Genomic DNA, 19277 nt, shown 5'->3' on the forward strand with positions numbered 1-19277 from the left:
AATGGTTAAAAATAGAAAAGAAGATCCCTGGAATAGGTTAGTTCAGAAAAAAACTAGAAACACACAAATGCCAGGACTCAGTATTCAATAACTCCAAAAACACAAGTTGCTTATGGAAGAATGCCCTATTTGATAAGAAGCAGAAAGCAGTATAAAGTGGTTATGAAACCTCACTATTAAATGTTACACTAAAAAATGTTCAAAGAAAACCATCTCAGGTATCTTTCACAACTCAAGGGACAGAGGTAATAACAAAAAATAAAATAAACATCTATTTTATTTTTTTGTTTTATTTATTTTGATTATATAAAATTTAAAGGCTATATATATGTACATGTATTATATACACATAATATATGCTATATATAATATATATATATTATACATCTACATGTTATATATACATATATATGTATGTGTATATATATATAGTATATATACTCTGTACAGCTACATTAAGATGGAGCTATTGATTGGGGGAGGAGCAGGGAAGGAAAGATATTTGCATCCAATATTTAAAAGATACTAATACTTGAGGGTACTTTTATATATACTGCGAAGTCATTGTACCCACACAAGACTTCTTTTTGAGTTTTCTAAGTTCTGTGAGGCTTTCTTCTTGTTCCTTTCCTCTTATTTTCTTGTAGCCAACATGATATTTTGATTAAATCAAATTATTTTTCTGTATTATATTACTTTTTATTATTGTTTTTAGTAATGTCAATGAGGTAATTTCTAATACGCTATTTAGATAGACTACAAGAAGGCATGATATATTAAAAATTAAATTCATCAAACATCATGCATAAATTTAATAAATTAAATTTGCTCTATCCAAAAAGCACTATGTCAGGTATGACAGATTAAAAGACAAACACAAAGCAGTCTTTCCGTCAAGGCACTTACATTCTATTGGAAGGAACAATTATTTTGTAAGGGGCGGCTAGGTGGCACAGTGAATAGAGCACTGGCCCTGGAGTCAGGAGGACCTGAGTTCAAATCTGTCCTCAGACACAACACAAAAACTAGCTGTGTGACCTTGGCCAAGTCACTTAACCCCAAATGCCCTCCAAAAAAAAATTTATATTGTAGTTAGAGGATCTAGTTTCATACACCAAGTCTGTTACCAATGATCTGTGTGACCTGAATACAGGTCTGAATTTCCTCAAGTGAAGAATGAGGGGGATAGGACTAGATTATAACTAATATCCTTGTCATTTCTAAATCTGAGATCTTATAACCAAATAGACAACTAAACATACAATTAAAGATGACAGAGGATTATCTTGAAAAAAATAGGCAATGTGAAATTCCTAACATACTTGTAAAATATAAAAATGAACTTTGTAGCATAAAATTTTTCAGTGATACAGCACAAAGGATATTGAGTAAAGTTCATTTCATTTCCTTGTATGTGAAACACATAAGAATTAATGTTCCCTGAACTTTAAGGAGGGTAAAAAATTCACATTTTTATATTGTCAATATTTCAATGACACAAGTGATGAACAAATCTAATAACTTCATAAGACTCCTTTAAACCAAGTTCACTTAAAATATTAATTTATTGTACAATTTTTAAAAGACTTATGATGTAAGTTTTCTACAACTACTACAATACAACCAATTTACAAGGCAATTTGAATCATTCTGACAACTGAATAAAAATATTACAATTTTCCTTAAAAGTCTGTAGACTACAACTTCATATTTTATCATATCTGGTCTTCCTAGATATTGATGAATGCAGTTCTAGTCCAAACTACAACTGTAAAAATATAAATTATAAAAATGAGGTAAGAGAAGATATTAGTAATTCCTATATAATCAACTTTGGGGCAACTCAAAACTGAGAGGGTCACTATGGCAACCCAGGATTTGTCCTAGGTTATTTCTAACTTAAGAGGTTGCTAAATCAGTCTAATTCATAGACTGAGGATACATTAAATAAAATCCTTGCATTGTGCTTATCTGGGTGGGAGAAGTAAGAATAATATCTACTTTATAAGTCAGCCAAAATAATATATTTTCAGTAAACAATGCTTTTCTTGCATGTTTTTACTTTTTTTTTCCTTTTTCATGCACTATGGAGGGAGTTTTTAACCTGGGTTCCACGGACTTCCAGTGAGTCAGTGGATAGATTTCAGTTGCTTGGTTAACTTGAATTTTCACTAACCTTTTGTTTCATTTTTAATCATAGTTTTGGGTTTGGGTTTTTTTTTTGTCTGTTTGTTTTTTACATATTTAAAAATAGAATTCTGAGAAGTGGTTTGTAGGTTTCATCAGATCACTCTAAGATATCTATGACACAAAAAAATGTTATAATCTGCTGCTCTAGGATGTATGATTTGATCTTCTATAATTTAAATACATTATTATGAGGAATTTTAAAGAAATCTACTGTAATGAAATTGTGACTAAGGCATAAGAATGTATTGTAACTTTTTTCCCCTTTTTTAAAGTTATTCTAAATAATTTAATAAGATTTCCCTGCAAGGTATTTAGTTTGTGAGAATAAACTCCATTGGAGAGAGCATACAGAATGTAGACAGCCACGGAGCTGAGGAATTTTCTAGATTTGGGGCAGGATCTGGGAATCCTCTGTTTTCTGATCAGTCTTGTGCTGCTTTATAATCTCATATTTCTCTTTTTCTGTGTCAAAAATCTATCCTTAGTGTCTAGGTTTGAGAAGCCTCTTCTTGAAGTAAACATCAGTAAGATGATTTGGAATTTTTACACCCAAAAGTTTAACCCTGGGAGAGGTAGCAATGACAAATGTCTGATGGTTCCTTCTTAGAGGAACATGGTTGATGGTCAGAGGTCCAGTCACCAGCAGCAAACCACTAGCCAGCTGCTTCAGGAAAACCACTCCCTCTCTCCTGTGGTGGCCAGTGAGCATGATCAGAATGGTGCCCAGGGTGATGCAAGCTCAAAGTCTCCTCACATGCTAGCTGAAAGGATTTTTGCCATGACTTAGCAGCTTTCTAGGCACATCATTAGCAGGATAATACTTAGGCATTTTTCAAATCTTTACCACACGGGTTCCTCCATTCTTGCCACCACTTCTCTATCTTTTTCTTTTCAATCCAGGTTTTGGGAGCAGCATATTTCCACTTGTACGCAGCTTTCTGGGAATACACTGCAAACCTGGAGTATCTACCAATCCCTCAGGCCAGGACTAGGTTCTCACTACAATGCTTTCAAGACTTTTTCACCACCTTTTCAGTTACATCCTTCTTTTTTGTTCTCTTTTTGGCCTTCTTTTCCTTTGGTTCTTTTATGTCCACCATCTTGAGAGAAGGAAAAGAGCTGTACTGTAACTTCTTAAGATGAGCATTCAGTCTTGCATTAATGATGCAAAGTCTTCTACAGTATCTCTGAGTCTATGAAATTTTCTGAGGTAATTAAAGTTTCCAAAGAAGCCATCAAATTTTTATGACTATCCTGGACTTCTACTAAGTATTTTCATTTAATGAGAGCACACTCCTCCTTTTGGGTCAGTCTAAATGATGGTTTGGTCAATCCCTATGATCTTTAAAGCTGTTGACTTACTTACCCTGACTTGTCCTCTGATAAGTAGTTCCTATACAATTGTTGACTTAAATTGCAGTGAATGAAACAAAACCCTTTATTATCTCAGAGACTTCTAGTAAGCCATGCAACCCACCCCTTCCCACATATACATGCTCCAATTCACTGGGGGAAGAAGAGAAAGTTTGTTCTATTTCTGTATCTTGTTTTAGTTTTACTCCCCCCATGTCCTCCTGCCCTTATCCTCCCTGACTTCAGTATTCACAGGGATTCCATGTATCAGACCATTCTATTTCCTTAGCAAAAATGACCCCCATCTTTACTTTAGCTACCTCCCACCATTTATATTTTAGATATCATTATCACTCCAACCTTTGGAACCCTAAAATCCACTTCTCTCACTCCAACCTCATAAACTTGTACCCCTTTTAGTTCTACACCACTACTAAGCATATTCTAACCACATCTTCAAGTTCTCTAATGTCTCCTTATTTTTCAATCTCCTTAGAAACCTTCTAGCTTTACCTCTCCTCCTCCAAAATCAAGTCTTTATGATCTGTCATTTCAATATTCCCCTTGCTTTCATTCTAGATTCTTTCAATTTCATCATTATTTCTTTTTATTTTATTTTATTTTTTTCTTTTTGGAGGGGAGAAGTCTGGGCAATTGGGGTTAAGTTACTTGCCCAAGGTCACATGGCTAGTAAGTGTGTCAAGTGTCTGAGGCCAGATTTGAATTGAGGTCCTTCTTACTCCAGGGCCAGTGCTCTATTCACTGTGCCACCTAGCCACTCCATCATCATTTCTTAAGGCTTCCATTCCTATATCTAATCCTGAATTACTCCATCAACTATCTATTTTGTTTTGTTTTTGCCCAATTATACTCATTGATTTATAAGCACTCTTAAGAAAAAGTCACACCAAATGCCCTGCCTAGGTCTATTAAAATTATATGCTACATTTTTTGACTTCCTGTCACATTCTCCATGACAACTGCTGCAAATATCTATCATATTTGTTAACACCTCAGCCTTAACTTAATTCAGTATCAGCAGATGATCTTGCTACCTGTCTTAGTTAACTCATGCTTATCCTGCTCACAATACCTCAGTCTATTTCCCCTATTATCTTTACCTGTATTCTCTTTTCTAAAAATAGTTAGGCCTTCCACCTGTATTCTTAATCCTATTCCCTTCCAACTGCTCCAGGAACTGGCTTCAGTAATAATGCCTTCACTATTTTGAATCTTCAGATAGCTGCTGTGAGATGCAACACATATTTTCAGGCATCCAGTATCTTTGAAAAAAAATCACACATTTGAAAAGGATGTAGTTAGCAGACTGCTCCCCTAAAAATGAAATCTTCAGTGGAAGAAAAAACAATCTCATTGATGCCTACTACTTCAATTTTAACTGGTTCTTCCTGTCTTTAATTGTGTTAATAAGGATCTTTTTCCACCTGATGCCTAATACTTGATTTTGGTTACTCTGTGAATTTTGGATGCAACTTAGTTTCCTATTTACTGATTTCTTGAAACACAACTTAAACCATATCATTTTCACCCCAAATTTTATCCCCTACCTTTTAATACTATCCGTTCTCCCTCCACCATTATTAATTATCCCTCAACAATGGCAAAGTTTGGGCACTGATTAGCAATTGTCCCTTTTCTCTAACTCCACTAAGAAATTAAAACCCTTCCCCTACCCATACCAGGCAAAGTGTCCCATCTAGCACTATGAATAACATAAATCAAGCATAATAATGTGAAGGGTGGAGCAAAAATCTGACCTCATGCACTTCATGAAGAGCTATGAGCCAGCAATTGAAGTAATAAAAACCATTTTCCTTTTTGTTTTTGTTTTTTTTTTCCTAATTGCCAGTCAGAAGTCCTGTATCACGGACTTGTGATCCTGCACAGAGAAGAGAAGATCTGGTGCACATTGAGACAATATACTCAGTATCTAGACATGCCACTATGCACTGATCTAAGCTATAGCTGTACTAAATCACTGGACTGCTCATTGGTCAGTGAAACTGGACATTTCCAAACTTGAGTTGCCTCCTTATTCTGTGCTTGCTCAGAGAAAATCAATTATTCCAACCTCAACATGTAATACCTAGTAATTCCAGGTTCCTATCTAGGGGGCATGAACAGTCTACTAATAATTTAAAACTCAGTTCATTCACCTTTACCCCATGTAATCCTACCTCTTTTTTTCCTTCCTTACCATGACTCCAAAATACTTTTTCCATCAGTATTTAAACTAAAATACATTTATTCATGTGGAAATGAATATGAAATATAAGAGCATTACATCTGACTGACTGAAGGACCGCCAGCTGAATTTCACCATTATACAACATCAGGCCTTATTGCTGTTCTACGTAAGGGAGAGAAAAGTGAATCCAAGGATCTTGGAGGATAAAACTATCAAGTATCCCCTGTTCAGAATCACAGATTAAAAAGGAATTTGTCTCACTATGCACCAATTCTTCTAACATCTGTACAAGATCACAGGTCAGTGATCCTTGTCTCCTGCCTGGTAACAGTAAAAAAAAAAAACAAAAACGTGGTAATTTAAACTGCTGGTTTGGGAGACAAAAATAAAAACAGCTAAATAAATCCATGAGTTCAACTTGATTCTTCTCACTTCTCATTTTGATGCATGGCTCATTAAGCTATAATTTTGAAAAAATGAATCAGTCAGTTATTGCTTCCATGAGCTGATCTGAGGGGAATTCTCCACCCCAGATCACCCATGTGGTCAGTTACCTGAAGTTTCCATGTTTAACAATGAACAAGATGCAGAAAAAGAATGACAAATATATAATTCTGCTTTTCATTTTTAAAGTCCTATCAAAACTTTCTCAGTCTTAAGAGGGATTCTTATAACCCTGGGGTCTATACACTTGTTTCCTTTTAAAAAGAATAATAATACCTGTTTCCATGAAGTTTTCTTTGTAATCCAATACCTTTTACTTTGTGCATTTAACAGCATTATTCTGTGAAGGGGTACATAGGTTTCACCAGATTGCCAAAAGGAGTCAATCACATAAAAAAGCTTAAGAATGCCTGCTCTAGTAGTATTCTGATTGACAGTTCCTTCTAGTAATCCATATGAATCCAAAAGATAGTCAGCATGGGGCATTTTGTGTCTCTTTAGGAACTAAGGGTACAGAAAATGCAAGGGGATAAAGCAACTATCTGCTTCTCAGGGAACAGCTGCTACAGGGAATGTTAAATTAGTGAAAAAAAACAATCTATAGTTACTCACATACCACCTACTTACTCCTTAAACACTTAATCATACTCATTTAGTAAAAAGGAATGCAATCTGGGATACTATGGGTATCAGTGAAGCCCATGACTGCATTCATTTTTGGGCTATCACATTTAATTATTGACCTATGTTGAGTTTACAATACAGTAATACCCCAGAAGAGCAGTTTCAGGCAAACTACTGGTTAGTCATATATCCTCCATACTGTACATGGGAAATTATTTTTGAGAGCCAGTACACTGTTTCCCATTTAGCCTATTAAACTTCATTTTATTGTATTTATTCCATTATATTTAAACTTATAGAAGAAGGGTGTCTTTTTGGACAGAGAGCCATCTGTGGCATCAGAAAGACCTGGGTTTAAATTCTATATTTGATATGCACTAGCAGCATCACATTGGGTAAGTCATTGAATCTCTCAGTATGCGTAAGCAACTCTCTATGACTACTAATTGAAGAGCAGATGCCAGACTGCATTGGTACCAGAGCTGCTGTTTTGAATCTCCTTACACTTAAAACGATTTTGTCTACAAAGAGAGAGAGAGACAGGAATGGGGGGGGGGGGAGGGGGGGGAAGGAAGGGAGGGAGGGAAGGAAGGGATGGAGTGAAGAAAGGAAGGGAGGGAAGGAAGGAAGGGAGGGAAGGAAGGAAAGAAGGAAGGAAGGAAGGAAGGAAGGAAGGAAGGAAGGAAGGAAGGAAGGAACTCTCTGAATTCTGATTGTCAGACAATGTTAGTCATGACATTAAGCTTAGTCTCATCTGAAAATTTGATAAGCATGGCACTTATTCCTTATATCCAACTATTTTAATGAAGGTTACCAACAATTTCTTAATAATGTATATAATATATAGATCATTGATTTGGCATTCAAGGCCCTTCAGAAACTAGTTCCCTCCTACCTTACCAGGCCTCTTTCACCTTACCTATCCTGCTGTTAGTGTGCTTCAGTGACACTGGCCTCCTTGATATTACTCACACACAACAATCCATGTCCTGAGTTGAATTGGTATTCCTTCACTGGGTGTTCCCTATGCTTGGAATTCTCTCCCTCCTCCTCATCTCCACCTCCTATCTTCTCTGGTTTATATCAAGTCCCAAATTACATCACCACCACCCTTAATGCTAGTACCTTCCATCTATTGACTATCTCAGATAATATATACATTTTATATATATACACACACACACACACACACACACACACACACACACACACACACATATATAGATATTATGTGAGGAACAGCAAGGAGGTGAGTGTCACTGGATGGCAGAACTCACTGTCGGGTGAGGGGTTTAAGGTGTAAGAAGTCTAGGAAGGAAGGAAGGAGCGAGTTTGTGAAGGATTTTGAATGCTAAAACAATTATTTTATCTTTGATTCTGTAGATAAGAATCCAAAAAAGTGAGAATAAGTTTTATTTTCTTAAAAAAAGATAGTTTATTAATTCAACTTAACTGGTATCATTTCTTACTAAATTATTTTGAGTAAGGTATTTATCTATAAATTATTATTCAATAATAAAGAAAACGTTTGTGTTATGTGGCATAGTAAGCACCATGTACTTTTAAACAAATGATATGCATGTATGAACCTTTTTATAAGATAGACTACTGGTGAAAAATAGTATAAACAATTTTTCCGTGGTTCCCAAAGTCATTCAGGTGGTAGCGAGACAAGATTAAAAATCTTAGTCTTCTACCTTCAAATTCAGCATTCTAAAAATTTTTACTACACTATGCTGCCTTTTAGCAGGGACATTCATTGGAAAACCCCATGGAAGAAATCAATGGAAAATAACAGAAATCCTGGAGTTAGAGATAATGGTAGCAGGAAAGGATCATTAATGAACTGGACATTCTCCCAATCACCAAGGCTAAAGAACTCAAGGGTCATTAATTGGAGCCTTATCTGTAACTGATAACCTAAAGTTTTTCACTTCCAAGTAATACATTTCAAGTTTTTTAATAAAATTAAGGAAAAGCTATTAATTAAGTGCTTACTATGTGTCAGAAACCATGATAAGTACTGGAATTCATTATTATTAGAATAAAACTTATTAGACTAACAGAATCACAAATGTATTTATACATTTAAGCTTTACATAATTCTTTAGCACAATTCAATATTCTCCCTATTTTAACAAGTCGTTATTAAACACCTATTCTGTAAAAAAAAAAAAAACTGTGGAAAGTATTGGAGTTAGATCAAAGGTGAAATCATCTCTACCCTCAAAGAGATTATACTCTACTGGGAAGAGGAAATAATACATACACAGATTAATATATGCAAAGTAAATACAGCATAATTTCAGGGATGAAGAACTAGAAATGATGCCTTATAAGAGGTGGTATTTTAAATAAACATTGAAACTTGAAAGGGATTCTAAGTAGGTAAAGCAAATTTTGTTATCTCTATTATAGAGATAAGCAAACTGAGGTCCTGAGTGACCAAATTATTTTTGCCATGCAATACAACTGGTAAATATCATAGCAAGAATTCAACATTCTAACTTCTATGATACCTACATTAAAATGATCACTGATGTTTAGCATGTTTACTCTGAGTCAATGAAAGTCTTTGGAATGATGAAATTATATAAAGATACATGATAATGATACATGAAATTGCATGGAGAGATGCTGACTTGTGAAGTTAGGGGAAGTGACCTATGATCATTTAGAATCAATTTCAACAACATGGTTCAGATAAGTATGATCTTAACTTTTGAGTCAGTGATGTGATTTCAAGTAGTGAGCTCCTAGTGAACAAATTCCTCTGCTGATCCAGAGTAATACCTGCTTTGACAATTGTAGTCTTAGAGAGGTGCCTGGGGGCATTGAGAAAGTGACTTCACCAGGTCACAAATATGTGTTAATGGTTTCACCTGAACCCATATCTTCCCAACTTTCTCTCCCCTACTCTGTGTCTTCAACTAACCATTATTTCCCTCTCTAAACATTTTGCTTAATAAAGGTTTTTGTGGGGGAAATTAGGTCTTTGTTTCTCTGAGGATCAGGTGCAAACATAAAAGAGACTATACACACACGTGTATATACACATATATGCACAAATGTATATATACACATATATTAGACATACATATGTAAATATAAAGAAAAGTTAACTGAACAAACTTAGATGGTACCCATACTTATTCCCTCTAAATATCAACCCATATCAGCTCTGCCAATATTATTTAGTTTACAAATAGTGTGGCAATGCCTGACTTGCATGTTAAGGGGACTATATATAGTAACAGGGTTCATCTATAGCTTGGGTGAAAATTGTATTGCTAATTAGATCACATTGAAAGTTGTGAAAAAATGGTTCTCTGGGAATAGGAGCTATGATAGTGGAATATTATTTTTATAGTTGTTAGATTTTTTCTTTTCTTTTTTTCCCACAAATTCTCTAGCATTTTTTAGTGGGTAATTATCCATAAAGCTATAAAACCACCATTCCTATAAAATTTACATGAGGATAAAAAAACATATGCTAATTGGAATTTTCATGGCACATGTCCTAGGAATGTTTATATTGTTATCAATTTGTTCCATTGCAGTGTTCTATTTTATTTCTCAATAATAGTTTGCTGAGGTTGAGAAATGAGTTCTGTCAGCTGAGTTAAAGTGCTTAGAACAGTTTTGAAATTGAGACTAGAAGAATTAAAATATTTACAAACTTCATTTTGATTATACATATGATATTAAATTCAAATGTTTTAGAATCAATAAATCTGATTTCACTAAAAAATTTTGAATACATAACCTTTGAATACATTTTCTTTTGAAATTCAATCCAGGCATTCCCTAATTCATGAACATAATATGTTTTAAAAGTTGATCTGTATATCAGTTTGGAACTTTGAATGTGTCATTCTATAGAAAAAAACTGTTTGAAATAGTGGTTAGGTTCTTATCAATCCACAGAAGTCTTTAACCTATAATATCGTTCATTTTCTAGGACAGTATAAATATCCAGAAAAGAAAGCATGTGTGTGTTAATGAGGTTTTAATGAGAAATTAATTTCCTATCTTTATTTATATAAAATATGGTTTTGATAACTTTACAGCCCCAAAACAGGATCTTAATAACAAGAGTAAAATAGTACTAACCTGAGTTTTGAGTTTGGGGTGGTTAATGAGAGCAGGTGGGGCATATAGTATTAGTAGGACTTACTTCTACTTTCTTAGGTAAGGTCAGTACTAGACAAATTATAGTTGGTTTGTCTTTGGCTTCCCCCAATCAATGACCCCAGATCTTTCCTTCTTAGTTCTCCAGGTACCTTAAATCTCCCACTATGACATCCCTTTCTATACTCATAGATCTCTCTTTGCTCTAAAATTACCTTCTTTCTTTCCCTATGCTAACTTCAATTAAAACTTTAGTTCCCTCAGTACAGATGATTTTGGCTGTTAGGAGGAAAGTCAATATAAGATAGTTCAATCAGATGGGCAAATAATTATTATCTTTTTTCATAAACTAAAAGGGTTAATATGAATTTTAACTGGCAGAATTTCAGACAGTAAGCAAAATTAGTCAAAGAAAAGAATTCTGTCAGTATAAAAATAAGGTTGAAGGAAATAATTAGGGAGAAATATATTCCCACATAAACAGGCCAAGTTTACTGAGGAGTGTCAGAGGCCAGCTTCCTTCACTTGTTTCTTTCTTTTTTTTTTTTAACAGATTCTTCCCACTCTTCACTTTTTGATAATCTAAAAACTTCAAGTATATTCATTATAAAATTACTATAAAAATTTTAGTAAAGGGGAAAAAGGGAGAGATAAAGCATGTGGCTGGGCCATTCACTATTTATGTATAGTTCATTTGTGAACTAGTAACTCTTTCTGTTACATGCATCTTAAGAAACATGGCTAGTTTACATGGAAAATACAGAAGAATAGGGAATTTACATGATGGGAGAACCAAATGAATGAGCATGTGTCCCAAAACATAACTTTCCATGAATTTGCATAATTTAAATAGCCTCTGCATATGGAATAGAACAGTATGCAATGTCATTAGTATGAAAATGTCTTCCAAAAATAAATGAATCCATGACTTAAATGTGACTTAAAAGTAAATAGAAAGACAGATAGATATGTAGGTCAATTAATAGAGATGAAATAACAATATCTTTGTATAGTGTACATGGTAACCATAGAACCTGTATCTGGTGACAAGGGTCGAATACAAAAAAACAGCAGCAGGGACAACTAAATCAGTCTAGTCTTCTAAATCCTCTTAGGCTAAGAGAATGCTTTTTAAAAGACTTCTTTTATAACACTTTCCCACATATACACAATGGGTGTTTGGCAAATGTTTCTCAAAGGCTATTTTGAGTGAATATCATTAATTAGTAGCCAAACAAAATATTCAAACAAGTAGCTTGCATAGACAAATTCTGTTATATTATAATGAGCTAATACACGTGAGCTAATATTCATCGTGTCAATTACTTAGATGAAATTGTTTTAATGATTATCCTTTTTTAAATTTATGAAACAATAAACACTAATTTGGTGCTTTATGACTTGAAAAGATATTGTTTTACAGGGGACGGAGCCAAGATGATGAGGTAGGAATAGGTAAGCTGCAGGCCCGGGTGGGGGGTGAGGGGGACCAGGCCAGAGGTGGAGCCAGCGCCCCGGAGATGGGGAACGTGGCCATTTCCAAGAAGAGCAGCGAGTTGGAGAGCGTGGAAGAGTTTCTAGCTAAAGCCAAAGAGGAATTCCTCAAGAAATGGGAAAAGTCCACCCCAGCAAGGTACAGTCCAAATAGATCAGTCTGACAGAATCAAGACTCTAGGCACTGTTCCTTTGGTGGAGTGATACTTGTGAAGCACAAGAAATCTGGGAACTACTTTGCCATGAAAGTCATTGATAAACAGAAGAAGATGAAGCTGAAACAGATCGAGCACACCATGAATGAGAAGCACATCCTGCAGGCCAACAACTTCCCATTCCTCATCCTACTGGAATATTCCTTCAAGTACAACACAAACCTGTACATGGTGATGGAGTATGTCCAGGTGGGGAAATGTTTTCCCACCTCCAGCGGATTGGAAGGTTCAGTGAGACCCATGCTCGCTTCTATGCAACTCAGATTGTCCTGACCTTTGAATACCTTCACTCACTGGACCTGATTTACCGAGACTAACAGGGCTATATCCAGGTGACAGATTTTGGTTTTGCCAAGCATGTAAAAGGCTGAACCTGGACCTTATGTGGGACTCCCGAGTACCTGGCTCCTGAGATCATCCTTAGCAAGGGCTATAACAAAGCTGTGGACTGAGGGGTGGCCAGGTGGCTCAGCGAGTAAAGCACCGGCCCCAGTGTTGGGATGACCTGGGGATCAAATCCGGGCTCAGATACTTAGCACCACACCCAGAAATAACTGGCCTTGTAACCTTGAGCAAGTTACTTAACCCCAATTGCTTAAAAAAAAAAAAAAGAATGGGGGCGGTGAGGTAGCGCAGTGAGTAAATCACCAGCCCTGGAGTCAGGAGGATCTGAGTTCAGTTCTGGCCTCAGACACTTAACACCCACGTAAAAAACTAGCTGTGTAACCTTGGGCAAGTTACTTAACCCAATTGCCCTCCAAAAAGGCAAAAAAAAAAAAAAAAGAGTGGGCCGGGGGGCCCATGGTGTCCCGACTTTTGAAATGGCCTCAGGTTAGCCCCCCCCCCCCCTTTGCTGACCAGCTGTAATGGAAATGCAAATTTAAAGATCTTCCCTGCCCCTAGGCTAAAGTGCACCTGGAGACTGGGTTGGGAGGCTTGTTTTTCAGTTGATACTTCTTGATTGGCCAGTGAGTCAATAAGGTTGTTACATTCTCTGAGCCAGGAGAGGGCAATATAAGCCCTGATGTGTAGCTTTGTTTTGGGACTCACTTTGAGAAGTGTTCTGTGATTTGATCTGAATTATGGGAAGCCGTTGTTGAGAGTCCCCCGGCTTTGAAAAACCCAGATGTGGAAACCCAGATGTTGACTGGGTATGGACGTAATGGTTGGACAGTTTGGAAAGCTGTCTACTTGATCTGTTAATGTCTTGATAATCCTGTCTGTACGCTTTGAAGTTTGGGGTGCTGACCTTTTTCCCTTGAACAAGGTAAACGATATATGTCTGACTGATTAAAGTAAGCTTGTTAACCCATTTTGAGTTGCTTTCCTTTAACAAAGCAGATCCAAGAACCTGTATGGGCAGCAAACCCTGAGGACACACTTGGGGTGCTTGCTGCTACACCAGCCTATCCAGATATATCAGATATATGAAAAGATTGTCTCTGGGAAAGTTCGATCCCCTACTCACTTCAGCTCGGACTTAAAGGACCTGCTTCGGAATCTACTCCAAGTGGACCTCACCAAGCGCTACGGGAACCTCAAGAATGGTGTCAATGACATCAAGAAACACAAATAGTTCACCACCACCAACTGGATCTCCATCTACCAGAGGAAGGTGGAAGCTCCCTTTATAGCAAAGTTAAAAGGCCCAGGTGACACAAGTAATTTTGACAATTATGAGGAGGAGCTCCAGATGTCCATCAACGAGAAGTGTGTCAAGGAGTTTTCTGAGTTCTAATGGTGTCCCTGGGTCCTGGTGGTTTTCTTTTGGGGGTGGGGGGGGTAGGAGGGGTGGATTGCACAGCCTAAGGGCCCCAGAATTCCTTGCATATTAATTTTTTCCCCAGGGAGATTGGAAAGAAAAGATGTTTGCAGGGTGGGGAAAGGGAGATTCAAATATCAGATGGCCCCTCCTCCCCTTCCCTCCCATCCCTAACCCCAACTGGCTTTTTCCTCACTGTGTCACTCCAGCTGGTAGACCCCATGGCTGGGTTCCCTCTGCTCTTTGCCTAACTCCATGCAAGTTATATATCAGTTTTTCAGCCCAAACAAGCATGAACTTTCCCCTTCTAACACTACTAGAGATCCAGTTTCTTTCTACTCCAGCCCCCCACCCAGAGTAGGATAGTAGTACCTACAGCCAGGCTCTTGTTTTATAGCTCCTCGTTGATCCCCCTGGTACTGGGAAGATGGGGCAGGGGAACCAGGGGATCCCAAGTTGGAAAACCTCCAATTCGCAAGACTACCACAATTGCCCATTATATGTCCTTTTCCTGGCCTCTCCCTGGAACTTCAGAACCTTATCTAGGGGTGAAAGGACAGACAAACCAGTTCCCCACAAGGAGAGATCCTACCTGGAAAGATGTTTTAGTAAAATTTTCGTGGCTCCTTTATATTTAAAATTTTTTAAAATATTATTTAAGTTATATTTGCCTTCTGTCCTAACTCCTTCCCACCTTCCCTAGCTGTCCCAAATACATCTTAGTGTGTCTAGATCTGCCTGGGCTATGGAGCTTTAAACTCCTAGGATCTTAGCCGATGGTTTTGAGCTGGGTCAGTGACTTTGGGATGGGGATTTTTTGCTGCTGATCTCAACCAAGGAGTTGTGGGAACAATTGTGAGACCCCCTTGAGGGGTATCCTGCCAAGTTTGAAAGAGCCCTAATCTCCCAGTGATCTTCCTTCCTCATGATCAGCTCTCTTAACCCCTACATCTTCCCTACTCCCCAGTTTTGCTTAGAGGGATATTAGGGTACCAGAAAAGAAACATTTCCCAACCCACCCAGGCAGCCTGGCTTGTGATCCCTGCCAAAGACGCTTCCTAGATATCCCTGGGGCAGACCTCCTTCATTTTAACCATTCTTACCTATAGAATTTTAATGCACAACCACTAACTTCCCATTGTATCTGGGAGTGTCACTCCCTAAAAGCAAGTTGGAGGATGTAGCCCACCCTGGGAGGGGAAAATGGGGAAGGAGGGAAACTGGGAGAAAGGAAACAGAAGTGTCACAGCTTCAAAGTAGAGAGGTTCCTTTTGCCATGGGAATGCCAATTTTTATTCACCTGATAGCCTCACCACCATCCCCCATCCCTAGAAGCACCCTCCATGTCTGACAGCTACCTATCACTCCACCCACTGACCCCTTGTGAGGCATCTGAATTATAACCCCCCCCACCCTTCTCTCTAGTAAGTAGTTGGGGGTAGAGTAGCCCACTTCTCTTTCTCCCCCCACCCAAATAATAAAAAAAGGATAAAGGTATGGAGCAGAAGAAAGACAGCAAAGTCAGAACTCCTGCATTAAAAGCCTCCAAGAAAAATATGAATTGTTTAAAGGCCATGGTGGAGCTCAAGAAGGATTTTGAAAATCAAGTAAGAGAAGTGGAGGAAAAGTTGGGAAGAGAAATGAGAATGATGCAAGACAATCATGAAAAGAGAGTAAACAGCCTGCTAAAGGAGGCCCAAAATTATACACTGAAGAAAATAACACCTTAAAAAATAGACTAACTCAAATGGCAAAAGAGGCCCAAAAAGCCAATGAGGAGAGGAATGTTTTAAAAAGCTGAATTTGCCAGATGGAAAAGGAATTTCAAAAACTTACTGAAGAGAAAAACTCCTTCAAAATTAGATTGGAGCAAGATTAAAACAAATGAAAAAATAGAAGGCAATGTGAAATATCTCATTGGAAAAAACACTCACCCTGAAAATAGATCCAGGAGAGATCATTTAAAAATAATTGGTCTATCTGAGAGCCATGATCAAAAAAATAATATAAACACCATCTTTCAAGAAATTATCAAGCAAAATTGCCCTGACATTCTAGAACCAGAGGGTAAAATAGAAACTGAAAGAATTCACCAGATGCCTCTTGAAAGAGATCCCCAAAAGAAAACTCCTAGGAATATTATAGACAAATTCCAGGTCAAGGAGAAAATTGCTTGCCCAAGGCAAGCAATCAGGAAGAAAAAATTTGAGTGTTGTGGAAACACAATCAGGATCACATAAGACCTAGCAGCATCTACTATAAGGGATCAAAGGGCTTGAAACATGATATTCCAGAGGTCAAAGGAGCTAGGACTAAAACCAAGAATCACCTACCCAGCAAAACTGAGTATAATGTTACTCAGGGAAAAATATGTTCATTAAATGAAATAGAAGATTTTTAAGCATTCTTTTTTTTTTTTTAAGCAATCGGGGTTAAGTAACTTGCTCAAGGTTACACGGCCAGTTATTTCTGGGTGTGGTGCTGAGTGTCTGAGCCCAGGATTCGATCTCCAGGTCATCCCGACACTGGAGCCGGTGCTCTTACTCGCTGAGTCACCTGGCTGCCCTGATTTTTAAGCATTCTTGATGAAAAAACCAAAGTTGAACAGAAAATTTGACTTTCAAATACAAGAAGCAAGAGAAGCATGAGAAGGTAAACAGGAAAAAGAAATCATAAGGAACTTATTAAAGTTGAACTATTTACATTCCTACATGGAAAAACAATAATTGTAAATCATAAGACTTTTCTCAGTATGAGGATACCTGAAGGGAATATATATGTATGTATGTATAGGAGGATGTATGTGTATATAAATATATATGTGAGTGTGGGCATTTGTATGTTCATGTATACATAGACAGAGGGAACAGGATGAGTTGAATATGAAGGGGTGATATCTAAAAAATAAAGAGGTGAGAGAGGAATTTATTTTGAGAAGAAGAAGGGCAACTATAGATTAGGGTAAATTATCTCATATAAAAGAGGCAAGAGAAAACTGTTACAATGGAGGGTAAGAGCAGGAAGGTGAAAGGGAATGGGAGAAGCTTATTCTTGTTGAATTTGGCCTAAGGAGGGAATAACAAACACACTCAATCGGGTATCTTACCCTACAGGAAAATAGGAGGGTAGGGAATAAGAGGGGGAATAATTGAAGGGAGGTCAGACTAGGGGAAAGGGTAGTTAGAAGCAAACATTGTTGAAAAGGGATAGGGTCAAAGGAGAAAACAGAATAAGTGGGGGGCAGGATAGGATGTAGGAAAGTCTTTCACAGTATAACTACTATGGAAATGATTTGGATAACTACACATGTACAATCTATGTTGAATTGCTTATCTTCTCAGTGGGGGTGGGTGAGGAGGGAAGAAGGGGAAAAAATTTGGAACTCAAAGTTTTACTTTTTTTTTCTTTTTTTTTTTTGGAGGGCAATTGGGGTTGTGACTTCCCCAAGGTCAAACAGCTAGTTTTTGTGTTAACTGTCTGAGCCTAGATTTGAACCCAGGTCTTCCCAATTCCAGGGTCGATGCTTTATTCACTGTGCCACCTAGCCGCCCACCCTGTCCCCGGAACTCAAAGTTTTAAAAACAAATGTTTAAAAATTATTCTTTTACATGAAGCTGGGAAGTAAGATATACAGGTACTGTGGTATAGAAACCCATCTTGCCCTACCAGAAAGTTAGGTGGGTGAAGGGGGAGAATATAAGAGAGAACAGATTGGGGTAAGGGATATTGTGTAGGCTTGCTATTTTGGGGTGGGGGTAGGGGAAAGACAGGGAGAGAAAAAATTATCATTCAAAATCTCATGGAAATGAATGTTGAAAACTAAAAATAAATTAATAAAAATTAAATAAATGATAGCCTTCACCAAAAAAAAAAAAAAAGACTGTTTTAAGAGAGGATTCTAATTATGTAAAGGAAAGCACTGGATTTGCTATCAGAAATCTTGATTTGAATAAAGCTACAAGGATCTTTAAAAGTCAATTAGACCACCTCTTTCTTATTTACATATGAAAAAATTGAGACTCAGAGAGGTTAAGGTCCACAGTTCCTATGAGAAGTTAAGCAACTTTAATTTAAGCACCTACATGGAAATGATAATACTTGTGGGAATTATATATGTTAATAATGTCAGGTTCTTTATAAATCGTGAAGCCCTTTACCACTGTGTCATTGTAGTACTGTGTTTATGGTAGTAGTAGTAGGCTATCCTTCTTTAAGGGAAGCACTCTCATCATCATTAATGACTATTCTAAGACCATATTTACTGTAATTTCCTAACATTGACCGGGTATACTAAGGACAAATATATTTATTTTCACAACTGAAGGATGTAGGTACATATAAGATACTTGGTAAATGTTAGGATCTTTCAGGTCATTGCTAAAATTTGGCACTTGTGCTTTTAGACGTGCAAATAAAGAAGATAACATGAGTCTAGAGCACTGTGTAAAATAAAATTGCTACAAAAGATCTGCATGTACGTCACTTTCATCTTCATAGGCTGTACTGTCTTTTTATGTATTTGATTTTCTTTTGGTTAATATTTCCATTCGTGATTACTACAAAATGATTCTCTGTTCCACACTATTCAATGTAATTAGCACCGATCCTTCAGGAAAGTAGTTGACAGAGAGCAAAGGAAAGCAAGTTTTCATAATGATAGAAAGGTTAAACAGAACTTATCTATGACCTAATCATCAGTTTAGAAAACCTTATGAGTAAATATGTGGTGGTAGAATAATAATAACTGACATTAAGTTTTAAAGATTTTAATTTAAATCTTTTCATATATCCAGTCCTTTCTTAATACTAAATTTACTACTTAATTTCTTCCTTATAACAAAGCAAAACAGTTAAA

General features: G+C 36.9%; 1 protein-coding gene and 1 pseudogene across 1 annotated transcript in view; one reads left to right on the top strand and one right to left on the bottom strand.

Annotated features, from left to right (window-relative positions):
• Positions 1-19277, bottom strand: part of FSTL5 (follistatin like 5) — a 1185743-nt gene that overhangs the window by 901233 nt on the left and 265233 nt on the right. The window lies entirely within an intron of this gene.
• Positions 12472-14398, top strand: LOC138170684 (cAMP-dependent protein kinase catalytic subunit alpha-like; annotated as a pseudogene).

This window comes from Petaurus breviceps, unplaced genomic scaffold, assembly GCF_028583685.1.
Source record: "Petaurus breviceps papuanus isolate PSGF00001 unplaced genomic scaffold, PetGlider_PUasm1.0 126, whole genome shotgun sequence".
Taxonomy (NCBI): Eukaryota; Metazoa; Chordata; class Mammalia; order Diprotodontia; family Petauridae; genus Petaurus; species Petaurus breviceps.